We start from the raw sequence: 12911 nt of genomic DNA, 5'->3' as shown, positions 1-12911 counted from the left end.
TGGAAGGGAATAAAGGCCTGGAACTCCTAGGCAATCCGGTCTTGACCTGTGCCTTCGGGCATGCAGCCTTTTGGCCGCCATGCTGCCTCTGCTTTCTTGCCTGCATCTTTGCTCCTCGTGGCTCCTGGCCTGCTCGCTGCCTGGTATGGACCCAGCCTGTGCTTCTAGACTCGTTCTCCCTTAAATAAAGCCCTCACTTTCCTGCGTATTTCTTTCACTGAATAAATTCTAAAACATTAAAAAAAAAAAAAGTGCATACTAAAATCTCGTGCAGAAAAAAAGTGCCCAGGGGCTGGCTGTCACTCCTCCGCGAGCCGAGGAGCGGCACCAGACCGGACGCTGTTATTCCCTTTCAGTCGGTTTTTTCGACAGTAAAGCAAGCACAAATAAAGAGAAGAACGAAATAACGAGCTTCCCAGCGAACTCGCCAACCGACTCTCCAACCAACCACACCCCGGACTCTCCACCAGCCCGGAGATAGCAGTTGTCCAGAAAGTGCAGTTGAGTCCCCTTTTATAGTCCTCTCCCACCAATCCGTGCTCCGCTACCCGCGTGCTGAGCACGCCGCTTTCTTCCAATCAGAGGTTGGATCAGCTCCTGCAACTCGTTAGTCAAATTGATGAAGCAGCAGAAGCCGCTGTGTAGAACTTGTTTACTCCCTCTTAGCACCATGTTGGGGGGCCGGCCCCGCTTCCCACAGCCGGTGCTGTGGCAGAGCAAATAAAGCTGCCATCTGCAGTGCCTGCATTCCATATAGGTGTCAGTTCAAGTCCCGGCTGCTCCACTTTCAATCCCTCTCTCTGCTGCGCCCTGGAAAAGCAGTAGAAGACGACCCAAGTCCTTAGGCCCCTACATCCATGTGGGAGACCCAGAAGAAGCTCCTGGCTCCAGGCTGCTGTGGACATCTGGGGAGTGAACCAGGGGATGGAAGACCTCTTGCTCTGCCTCTGCCTCTCTGTAACTCTGGCTTTCAAATAATAAATAAATAAATCTTAAAAAAAAAAAAAGAAAAAAAGTGCCCAAATGGCTCCCAAATGGAATGCTATAATAGACATTAGAGAGTCATAGACATTCCAGAGTCTAAGGCACATAAAATAGGGCAGGGGAGCCTTGGCACATGACCTGATTCTTGGGTAGGAACAACCATTAATAGGGTCCTTTTAATGAAGGCAATTCCATACTCTGGATTATACATTTCCACATATTCATGTCATCACTACATGCATTTTTAAATTAGGCTATCATACTTATACCACCAAAATATTGAAGAAATTCTAAGAGGCTAGAATTGGCATCTCAAATTGGCAATCTGTCTTTCAATGCCTGTACACCCGCTTTATTTGCTTTTAGATGCTGTTTGCAAGCTCCCAGTGTCCCCTTGGAGTCACCATTTCTCCCTGTAGCCTCAGACCAATCCTCTTCATTCATATTCCTATATGCCCAGCCCTAAGAGTTTTTATATTGGCCAGACCCCACTCCATATTAATTAAATAATAATATTTTACACTGGGACCAGAATAGGGGATTTTAAAGATCCTCCCCTTCCCAAATGTCTCCAATGAACATGTTAGCAATTACTCCTCTGGGTCTAGTTCTTAATCCACCAATCAGTCATCTCTTTGTGCTTTTTTTTCATTGTGGTCTGTTGAATAGTGTCACCACCAACATCCATGTTTATCTGGAACTTCATAATTTGACTTTATTTGGAAGTAGAATATTTACAATCTTTATAGATGCAATTAATCAAGAATCTGCAGATGAAATCCTGCATTTAAGTTGTGCCCTAGATCCAGTGACTGATGTGATTACAAGAAGAGAAGATGCAGAACACACAGGAAGAAAGTCATCTGGTTATGCAGATGAATATTGGGGCGAAGCAGCCAAAAGCCAAGAATTGCCAGAAACTCCCCAAGAGAAAGCAAGGAACAATTTTCCCTTAAAGCCTTTAGAAGGGGCCTGCCCTGCTGATATCTTAATTTTGGACTTTCAGAACCGTGACAGAATAAATTTTTGTCGTTTTTAGGCCATGACAGAATAAATTTTTGTTGTTTTTGGCCACCTAGTGTGTGGGAATTTGTTATGGCAACTCTAGGGAACTAATACAACAATTCATTTAATCTCTATCTAGAATTACTCAAATACCTGAAATGTCCAAGGATGTCCTTGTGACTTGAGAAATAAATTGAAAATATGCAAATACTTAGGGGCAGTGAAAGAGTTGTGGAAAGGAACTGTTTGCACCAGATGCAAATAGTCAGATGCACATGAGGCTCCAGGGAATTTGGGGGGCTCATAGAATCAGTTTACTGGCAGGAGCCCAGGCTTCCCTAAGGTATTTTCTTATCACTTCATTTCCCTTCCACTACTAGCAGTGCACGACATGACTTTCATGTTTAGCACCAAAGATGAATTAACTCTTACTGGTAAGGTAGTAAAGCCACATTGCCTTCTTTCCAATTGTCTCCCATCTTTTCCTTGGTTCCTGTACAGGTCATAGTTTTCATGGTAGCTCTGTTTTTCTCTCACTTCCGCTTTCTCTTATTTCTAGTCAGCTAGACAGAAAGGCAGCTCAACATCTGAGAAGCCATGCTTATTCCTCACAGACAACAGCTGCTTCCACCAAACAGTCTAGTAAGTGTCATCATCAGATCCATACATCTCAAGTGAAGCTGGTCCCACATTAGAACTCATGGCAGAAACACTGGCAGTGATGCAAGGATCCTCTTGCTTTTTCTAACTCAACACTTCCTGAACATCTCTGTGAATTTCAGGAAAGAAGAGTCAAGTTTAATGATAAACAGGTTCCCAACCATGTCAGCACTGACCTGTTCAACTCATTCATGGTTTGTAGAATATTTTCCTCTCTGATTCAAAGGCCCTTGGCATTTTCCTTCTTAAAACCACAGTTCACTACCTGCAAAACTATTTCCCAGATAGTGTCTATAAAATCAAAGCTATAGACAGATTTCCCAAGGGAAAGATTTGTTCTCATGGTTGTCTTTTAAAACTACAGTTGCATGAAGGGTCTTCAAGAAGTTCATGGAAAATGGAATTAATAGATAAGTTCATTTTGAAGCCAAACATTTTACCATTCATGCATAGTTTTCTCATAATACTTACCTTCAAATGTTCATTCAATTATCTGCACTCTGGACTATGCCACCAAAGCGTCTGTTACTAACTGAAGGTATGAGAGAATCATCCCAAGAATTCTGGCATCGGGCTATATTTGAATGTGTGGGGAGCAACCCGGACTAGACTGAGTTACTGGAATTAAGACTTATTCTATGCATCTGCTCTCCCACAATATGGCGCTGGGAGAGAAGAAAACAGCTTCTACACAGCTGCCTCCAGTTCAGCCAATAAACTGTAGGACTTGCTCCTGATTGGAGGAGAGCAGCGTACTCGGCGTGTGGGCAGCCGAGTTGGGATTGGCGGAGGAGGACTATAAAGGAGGAGAGAGACGGCACGCACCAGGAACATCTAAGGGGAACACCTGTGCAGCCCCCGAGAGAGCCGGCCGGTGGTGTGCCGCTCCCCTGCGGAAGTGGGGAATGTGGCCAGGGGGAACTGCCCTTCCACGGAGGTGGAAGGGACAGTAGCCAACCGGGGAAGAACCAGCAGCAAACCCGGGGAGGGCCGAGCAGACGAAAGAACAGCGCAGGGTCCTGTGTCGTTCCTCCACAAAGAGGGGGAGCGACATAATGGTGCCGTGACTCGGATATGAAGCCTAGGCAGGGTTTAGTGTCGTTCCTCCACGAAGAGGGGGAGCGACAGAATGTCTCTCCTCTTTGTTGGTAGGATTGGTCAGCAGTGAAAACTGCAATAAAGCTGCAGATCCCATTGGGGAAATGTAATTCGAACAGCTCTGCCATCTGAAATGCTTTTCACAGTCAAGCCTTCACCAAAATATCCCAGGTCAAATGCCTTTACCTATGTGGGCCAAAGATTTCCTGCACATTCCCATCACCTAAAGAGCTTTTTAAAATCCTGATGCCTGGCTCATCCCTCAGAGCAATTTAATTAGAAATGCCTGGGCATAGGAACCAGGCAGCCAGAACTGTTAAAGATCTGCAGGTGATTTCAATATACAGCAAAGTTCAGGATGAAAAATGGATTATCAAAATGACCAAATATTGAGATCCTACCATGGGACTTTCAAAAATAGAATTAAAAGTCTCTCCATATATGGAAAACATCTTCAAAAACAAAAGGCTTAGAAATTCTAACGGAAAGACATTATATAAAAAACAGGCTATTATTGCAAGTTGGCAGGTGTCTAGGACACATATTTCATTCTCTTTAATCACCCAAATGAGGCCAAATGTCCCAGGGAGGTGAAATCAGTCCGTCATTATGCCTAATGGGCACTAAGGATCCAAACACAGGTGTTGCGAGAGGGGGCAGAAGCAATCAGCTCACATCTACCATTGGGACAAGTGTCAGCTGCATGCTTTACTGCAGACAAACACCCTTAAGGTCCAGAATGTGCTGCTATTCACTGCTGGCTCAACAATGTGTACTGCAGGGTAAGTGGACTTCTTCACTGACTGATGACTATAAAAAGGAATAAACCTAATCCTTTCCTAGCAGACATATCTAGGCCCACCCTGCAAAATGAGAGTTTAATATTAATCCATTCATCTGAGTTTAATTCAACATAAAACATAACCCAATCTAGTGGTAAAGTCTAGAACTGCTGCTATGCCACACAGTGGCCTCAAGTCATGTTTATTCTTCAGCAGTAACTACTGCAATAAAAGTTGGGGGAGAGTATAAATATTTAAGAACCAAAATAAATCTTTAAATGTTGAACAACCGTGTTATGTGATGGATAAACTAGAGACTGGTCCCGAGATGGCAGCTCGTCAAATAATGATGGAAACAGCAAAACCTTGGCCATTCCTCTCCTATCAGTGCAGCATTACTGTATGTCAGCTCTGTAGGAGCTAAACTGACTAGAGCCAGCAGATGGTGTTTTTATGGCCATACATAAACAGTATTAAGTCATTTTAACTCTTTCTCAATAACTCAGAATTCCAATGTAGGCTGCAGTTGTTCACTTCTTGTCCATGATGCTCATGAGGAAGACTACTAACATTTATTGAGCAACCATTATGCACCAGACACTTCTCATACGGATTTATTAACCCCAATTTACAGAGAACAGCTACTAAAGACAAAGCCAAGATTTGGACTGATTGGTTTGATTCCATTGCTGTGCCATCTCCCACCATTGCTGAACTGCTATTTTCACTGATTACATGCACAAGAAGGATTACAAAAAAAAGCTGGAAAATGACTAGTGACTGATTGTCCTCATCGTCCCTGACTAAGAACATCCAAAGAAGTATGGCTTGTTCCTGTTTGAAATTATTACTACTTAGTGTTTTTCACATTATCTGATTTATTGATTACTCTATTTTACACCTGCAGGATGTGTTGTCTCTTGAGATATGAAGCTTTATCATTTGCTTTGTCAATCCAATTAATTTTACCATGCATTGATTAAACTCCCATTTAAGCATTTCAGCACTTTTAAAACAAAATTTTTAAAAAGATAAATCATGCCTTATGCAAATTATATATGTCAAATATTTTATTTAATTCATGAATGAGTGAGGGAACAAGTATGATATATAGAGCTAATTAAATAAATGAATATTAGAATAAAATTGCTGGTTACATACAAATTGACTAATGTCTTACAGGGTTATATACAAGTTAACTAATGTCTTACTGGGCAATAAAACCATAACCCTAGGGATTTCTCTTTCAAGAAATAAGTATTATTTACACCTCTACCAGGAAAAATTGACAATTTAACCTATGCCCCCTCAGAGTTGTAAAATAGGCAAGTCAATTGAATGTTAACCCAGGATAAGGCTTAAACATGCAGTAACCTTTTTATTTATTTCTAAATTTTAACTATTTTCCTGACACTGTTTAGCATACTGAATTGGAAGAGACACATATAGACAGTATATGCAAAGCCCTAAAGTTTCCAAGTGCAAAACTCAGTTACATTCATCTGAAGAGTCCTTAAGTAATCAGTTGGTAATGTAGTATATATTTTATGCATTTGTCCTAAAATAAATCAAAGTGAGGGGAAGATTATTATAAGATGAGTTAATTAAGAAAGGAGGGCATCTTGGAAAAGAAAGTCATCTTAAGAGTCAAGATTGATGGAAATTGTAGGATGTTGTTCAATGGCAATGAAAAAGAAGGGTGATCCAGATGGGAAGAACAGCATGACAGTAAAAGTAGGCATATAGCTGAATCTATACAGTGTTGCTTCTCAGCTGTGGCAGCACATTGCTTTTGCCTGGGAAACTTTATAAAATCCTGATCCCCAAACTATACCCAGACTAATTAAATCAGACTCTCCAGCAATAGGAACTAAGCCTCAGTCATTTGTGAAGCTCCCAGGTGATTTCAGCGAGCAGTCATGGCTACTCAAGTGTGGTCTATGTACCAACAGCACCAGCAGCACTTGGGACTTGGTTGGCTCTGCAGATTCACCTCCCCCACCCTATGTCAACAATATCTCATGGTGGTCTTGCACAAGATCCCCAAATGTTGTATGTACAACAAAATTTGAGATGTTGAAAGACAGTCTACAGCCAGTTCCTACTGTCCCAAACCATAAGAATCACCTGGAACACTTGACTGATGTACAACTGCCCAGGCCCATCCCAGAGGACTGCTCATTCTGAGCCAGAGCCAAGAGGTGAGATTTCACCAATGCCTTTGATAGTCTTATCAGGAAAGTTTGAGAAACACTGGAGGTTCCCAATCTCTGGGACCAGTTGATTGACAGTCTTGAGTCAAATGAAGGGAAATCTGGCTTGGTCTGAAAATGGTTCTCAGCCCTGGCCATACATGGAAACACATAGAAAGATTTTTCAAACCTGCAAGTATCTGCTTCCCAGAGACTAGTTGCTCTTTAATGGAACCTTATTTTTTTCTGTTTTTAATGTACAGGCAGGATCAAAAAAAAAAAAAAAAAAGCCCACCGTTTTAAAAAGTTACTTCCTCTTGAAGGAGAACAAATGTGATGAAATGGTATTTTAGAAAATGTTACCTGACAAAATACAAATTAGGTGTTAGAAAAATCTAAAGGTATCTAGTAGTTAGGTGGTGGCAGTCAAGTAGTGCAGACCGCTGTTAGGTGGAAGGGAATGGGTGAGTCTGTGAGATCAAAGGTCAGAAGAAGTTAGTACTAATGAGGATTATGAAGTAGAAAAACATGGAGAGTTACTGGAAAATAGCTAAAATATGGGGAGGAGAAGCTGGGCAGAATCAGTTCCATACTGGAAAGTTAAGAAGATAATCAGTTTGATGACTAAATGTATTGGGTTCAGGTTTAGAAATAGTGGTTGATTTGGGCCAGCATTGTGGCATAACTGGTTAAGCCATAGTCCACGATGCCAGCACCCCATATGGGTCCCAGCTGCTCCACTTTTGATCCAGCTCCCTGCTAATGCATCTGGGAAAGTAGTAGAAGATGGTCCAAGTCCTTAGGCCCCTGCACCCACATGGGAGACCCAGATCAAGTTCCTGGCTCCTGGCTTCAGCGTGGCCCAGCACTGGCCCTTGCAGCCATTTGGGGAGTGAGCCAGCAGATGGAAGATCTCTCTCCATCTCTCCATCTCTGTATCTCTCTATGTGTAACTCTGCCTTTCAAGTAATTATAAATTAAAAAAAAAGAATGACTGATTGTTAAAGAACAAGTGAAAATACTCACCATCTGAGTACAAACAAAGTATTTATTCAAAGATGGCTTACAGAAGACAGCCGTGATCTCTTGTGTTTAACAGTGACTCAAAAATAAGGAAGGAAGGGAAGTCAGAGGCTGGCTAACCTGAAATGGAGTGTCTGATGTGACTTGTTTAAGAAGCAATTTGGCTTTCCCTGCTTGGCTCTCAGTAGGAAGTCAGAGCAAAAGTTAAGGAATCTGGCCATCACTGATCAAGCCCCGACCATTCCAGGCCAATACCTGCAACTATTGTGGGTCCAGGTTGTACTGTCATATATGGTCTATCCTTTGTCAATGTATAGTTTCATTCTCCCTTGCTAAATGAATGCCCTGCAATATTGGTCCTCATTTCTCATGTTTTTTAAATGACATTCTTCCCTGTTTCAATTTATTCAATACTTTTGTTTGCCACATCCACATCCATATTTCGTTAGATCTTTCCAGATCTTGTCTCATCTGGATTCTACTTTAGAAGAAGGGAGCTATTTTAAAATGTAGGCTTTATTATTATCTAGGTATAGCAAGGCCAACAGACCAGGAGACAACTGCATTTGGATAGAGAGCTTGGTATACCCACAGCTCCCAAGAAGAAGAAGATTTACACAGAGAAGCACCCAGGTTATCTGGTGGTCTGCTGGAAGTAACAGGTGAGATGGGGTAAACAACCCTGGATGGTTTGAATAATTTCAGCAGACCCTGGTGCTCAAAGACTGCCCCTAATTGGTACTTGGCCCTGGAGTGGTTAGGGCTGAGGAGATTAAGGATAGGAGAGCTCAATAGGGGAGGCAGATGGAGGAGGACTGGGCTCCAGATTGGTGGCTTTGCATTTGAAAGGGTTGCTCAAGGTGCTCAGGGACAGATTTTTTTACCACCTCTAGAAACTGGATAGTCCTGGGAAGGGCATTCCCTCTTGGGCCTCAGACGTCAAAGGACATCAGAGTACAAAAGAGAAAGACATGTTTAAATCAGAAAGTATAATTAGAAATACAGATGCAGAGCCTCCGCTCCATAAGCTGCTAATATCACAGAAGTTATGATAACAACTAGAGTTCCTTAATGTGACATTTCCAACTACAAGAGCTGTTGACAGCACCATGAATCACTGGCTTTGCCACGTGGGGCAATAATAGCAATCCTGAAACATCAACATCACAGCCTCACCCTCCTAAGGCTTTAGCAGAGTTTTTCTTGTCTGAGCTTCCTGTTTGCCAACAAATCAAGGGCGAACTTCTGTTTCCCTTGTAGCCTGACACTTGAGAGTTGGTTAAACCCTAGCCCATCCATCATGGCCTCCCTTTTCCATGGGCCTGAGCTGTATTTGCCCTGTTTCTGCAATGCCCCCAGGGATTTCCCACTGAGGCAGTAATTCCTTTGGCCCTTTCTAAGGGAAAGCTAGGGTGAGCACAGATCTTATCTGAGGCCCTCTTTTTTGATACAGGTGGTGGCTAGATTAGCATTTTTCTTAGGATATGTCTAGAAAAACTGCCTATGACAGGTGGGTAGTGAACTCTTCCCCAGAGAAGGGATGAAGGGGACAGAGCAAAGTCCTGGATTCAGATGGACTTGGATTGGATGCTAATTCTGAGGCCCTTGTGGCTTGGCTGCTGTCTGCGTAGCCAAGCATAGAAGCTATTTTCTAAAATCACAAATTATGTGATAGTATAGTATATTGAACCTGTCTGCCTACCCACCTCCCCCATCCTATCAACTTGAATGCTTCCTGAAGGTAGAGTCCTTAAATTATGCTTTTTATTCCCTAGCCTGCCCTTAAAAAACCTTCATTATGAAACAGAGCTACCCTGTGACACTCCACTGTCATGCCAGCTAAGAGACAATGCCAGAGTACCTTGCTCCTGCAAACAGGAAATGAGAGAGACAAATCCCCAATTTCCAAAAAAGAGCTGTTTCATGATGGCTGCTCGCTAGAACACAGTGAAGGAAAGGAACCAATAATAACTACAGCAACAACCACCATCATTATCGAGGGCCTGTTATGTGCCAGGCACTGTTCTCAACACTTTCCATGTACAAGTACCTGCCACCATGACTACATCTCCCTGGAAACAAAGTCTCCCTGTCACCACTGCATGCCATAAAGTTTGAATCATTTCTAGGTTGCTTTGGATATTTTCACTCCATTAGCAAAAGTCTTTTCCAAAACAAATGTTAGTTGCGCTTAATAGATTTTTTTAAGTCTTTGTTTTATCCAATTTTTGGTTTTTTTCAGCTGACATTAGTGAAGACATTAGATGAAGAAACAAATTGCGACATGAGTTCAAGACAAGGAGAAAGCAAGAATGTCCAAGTAACAAAGATTTAGGAGCCAGTGTTGTGATGCAGTGGGTTAAGCTGCAGCCTGCAACACTGACATCCCCTATCAGAGCACCAGATCCGGTCCCGGCTGCTCCATTTCCAACTCAGTTTCCTGCTAATGCCCCTAGGAAGACAGCGGAAGACGGGCCACATGCTTGGACCCTGCCACTCAGATAGAAAACCCAGAAGGAGTTCTGGCTTCACCAAGCCCTGATTGTCACAGCCATTTAGGGAGTGAACCACCACATGGAAGATTCTCTCTCTCTCTCTCTCTCCCTCCCTCCTTCCTTTCCTCCCTCTACTTTTCCCTCTCCTCTCCCTCTCTCCTTTCTGTAAAATAAGTAAAATACACCTTTACAAAAAAAAATCTAGAAAGACTGGGCCTGTAGAAGAAACCCAGACTGGTCTGCAAGAAACCCTTCACAGCAACACTGCCCTCCAGCTTCCTTGCTGGCTCCCAGACAGAAGTGTACACTAGAAAAAAAAAAAAAACAGGGAAAACCATCATTTCAGAGTGCAGTGCAAATCTGAGCCAAAGCACTTAGCCTCTCTCTAGTGCCTTGCTCTGAACAGAGAAGTGCTTTGTAAGCAATGCCTCATGCACTCTCACAGCAACATCACAAAATAAGTGTTTAGCATTATTCCCTCCATTTAGAGATGGGGAACAGAAAGGCTGATGGCCATCTGAACAGTTCAGCCAAGGTCACAGGCTAGATCCCAGTGCCTAGGAAGGAAATAGGCCCTTGGGGTCCTCATATCATGTTTGAATCTCCTATACACAGAAGCACTGATTTCATATTGAATGTTGTACACGCCAATTGCAGTTTTTAAAATTAATGCAGCATAAATGTAAGCAAAGAAGCTTGTGTTTGTCATTTCAAAAGTAGACACAACTTTAAGGTAACTTTCCCACCTGAATATCTAGCTGTGCCCTTTGGTCAGTTTCACAAGAAATATTTTTCAATATTCAGCACCTGCTCCACCCATCCTATCCTATCAGTTCTTCTGTATCAGTAAATTAATATACCAAGGTAGAGATGGTATAGTATATTGAATTTGACATGTATTTCTCATGTTCCTGGATATCCTTGCTACTACTCCTAACCTTGGCTGGCATTCTCAGTAGGACAAAATTTTAGGGGCAAAAGAAGTATCTAGGTTAATAGCAGAAAATGTGCACCTATCCTCCCCCATAGCCAAAGTGCTCAAAAGGCCTCACATACAGAAATTCTTTAACCTATTACTAAAACTCAGTCAACAGGAGTAAATGGTAGCCTTCAGACAGAGCCCAGCACGTAGCAGGAAATTGTATTCCCAACACCTAGAGATTTAGCTGGTGTGAAACATAGTATTCAGGAATGAGGGGACAGCTACCAGAAGACTGATTTTTGACAGGTGGCATAAATGGTCTGCATCCTCTGAGAAGCAGTAAGAGCTGTTTAATGCTGATCTTTCTAGAGCTACAGGCTTCCTCTGTCTGCAAACTACCTCCACCACCCTCACCAGAAGTCACTTGCACCCCATGTTGGACACCGAACAAAAGGTCTGGGTGCCAATTTTATGGGATCTTATGATCTTAGCTATGCCACACTGACACTAATAAATACAACACATCAGTCAGAAAAACCTGGGGCTGCATAAGCAATTACTAGCGTGCAAATTTAGGATCAAGAGAATTGAGTGGTGGAGGATGAAGACAGAGTTTCTGACTGATAATAGCACCAAAAGTGCAGAATGAATGACTACTGAAAACCCTGGTTGATTACTCATTGCTGCCTTATATTCTTAAGTGTAGCATCGAAACATCCATATGACTAAGTGATCTGGATTTCACCCAAACATGTCACTTTGGAAATCACTTTTTCAAAGAAGATGTGTTTCAGGAGCTTTTTGAATGCTGCGAATAAAAGATGAATAAGACTACATCCACAAAGCAATATATGAAGCAACATCCTCAACTGTCTAATAGGAAATACATAGGACAAGGACTAGAGAAAGCAGTGGCAGGTAGGTATTCTAGGCTCAGAAATGACAGGGATATAGGACGTTTGTAAATTGACATGAAATTTTCAGAGGCCAGCCTTGTTGCTTAATGGGTTAAGCCACTGCCTGGGACACCAACATCCCATTTAAGCACAGTTCAAATCCTGGCTGCTCCTCTTCCAATCCAGCTCCCTGCTAATGCCCCTGGGAATGCAATGGAAGACAGTCGAGTGCGTGGGCCTCTGTCGCATACTTGAGACCCGGATGGAGATCTTGACTCCTGGCTTCAGCCTGGTCCAGCCTGGCTATTGCAGTCTTTCGGGGAGTGAACTAGCAGCTGAAGATCTCTCTGTGTCTCTTTCTGTCTTTCCCTTTCTCTCTGTAACTCTTTTAAATAAATAAATAAATAAATAATTCTTTTAAATAAATAAATAAATCTTTTTAGAAATAAGTGAATAAATGACACTTTCAGATCAATGTTTACACCAGTATAAATGATAAAGTTGCATCTTAGTAGTTCTGGCATCTAGACGCACTTTGCCTGGCTTCGTTGTCTTGCCAAGAGGATGTTTACAAATAGGCAAAGGTGGAAGGCGGGAAGTATGGATAAAAGGAATATTGCACAAGCACATATTCTATGATATACCACCTGCTATTTCCAAGACAAACTTAGAAACAGTCACCCCTCAGCCAGAGCACTCTGCATGTACACACGCAGACGTTACACACCACACACCGACATGGGCTCTGAGAACAAGGGTGAAGAGCCAAGCGCGAGGTGACCCTTGTGGACATTTTCCATTTTCTGGTGGTTCACACTCCAGGACCCTCACTTCCTGGTTCCTGTGAGGAAGCC

The 12911-nt window shown here is 42.6% G+C and overlaps 1 long non-coding RNA gene across 2 annotated transcripts in view; it reads right to left on the bottom strand.

The window, feature by feature from the left end:
* LOC149120128 (uncharacterized) overlaps positions 1–4150 on the bottom strand; it is a 102484-nt gene extending 98334 nt beyond the window's left edge. For both annotated transcript variants that reach the window (XR_016226659.1, XR_016226661.1), the window contains exon 1: positions 3121–4150. This is a non-coding gene — a long non-coding RNA (uncharacterized LOC149120128). The remainder of the gene's footprint in view (positions 1–3120) is intronic.
* Positions 4151–12911: the final 8761 nt, after the last annotated feature.

Source organism: Oryctolagus cuniculus, chromosome 20 (assembly GCF_051225735.1).
Source record: "Oryctolagus cuniculus isolate XC-2025 breed Fujian yellow rabbit chromosome 20, ASM5122573v1, whole genome shotgun sequence".
Classification (NCBI taxonomy): domain Eukaryota; kingdom Metazoa; phylum Chordata; class Mammalia; order Lagomorpha; family Leporidae; genus Oryctolagus; species Oryctolagus cuniculus.
Note: the sequence above shows the minus strand (reverse complement) of the source record. Positions and strands in the feature narration are given on the sequence as shown.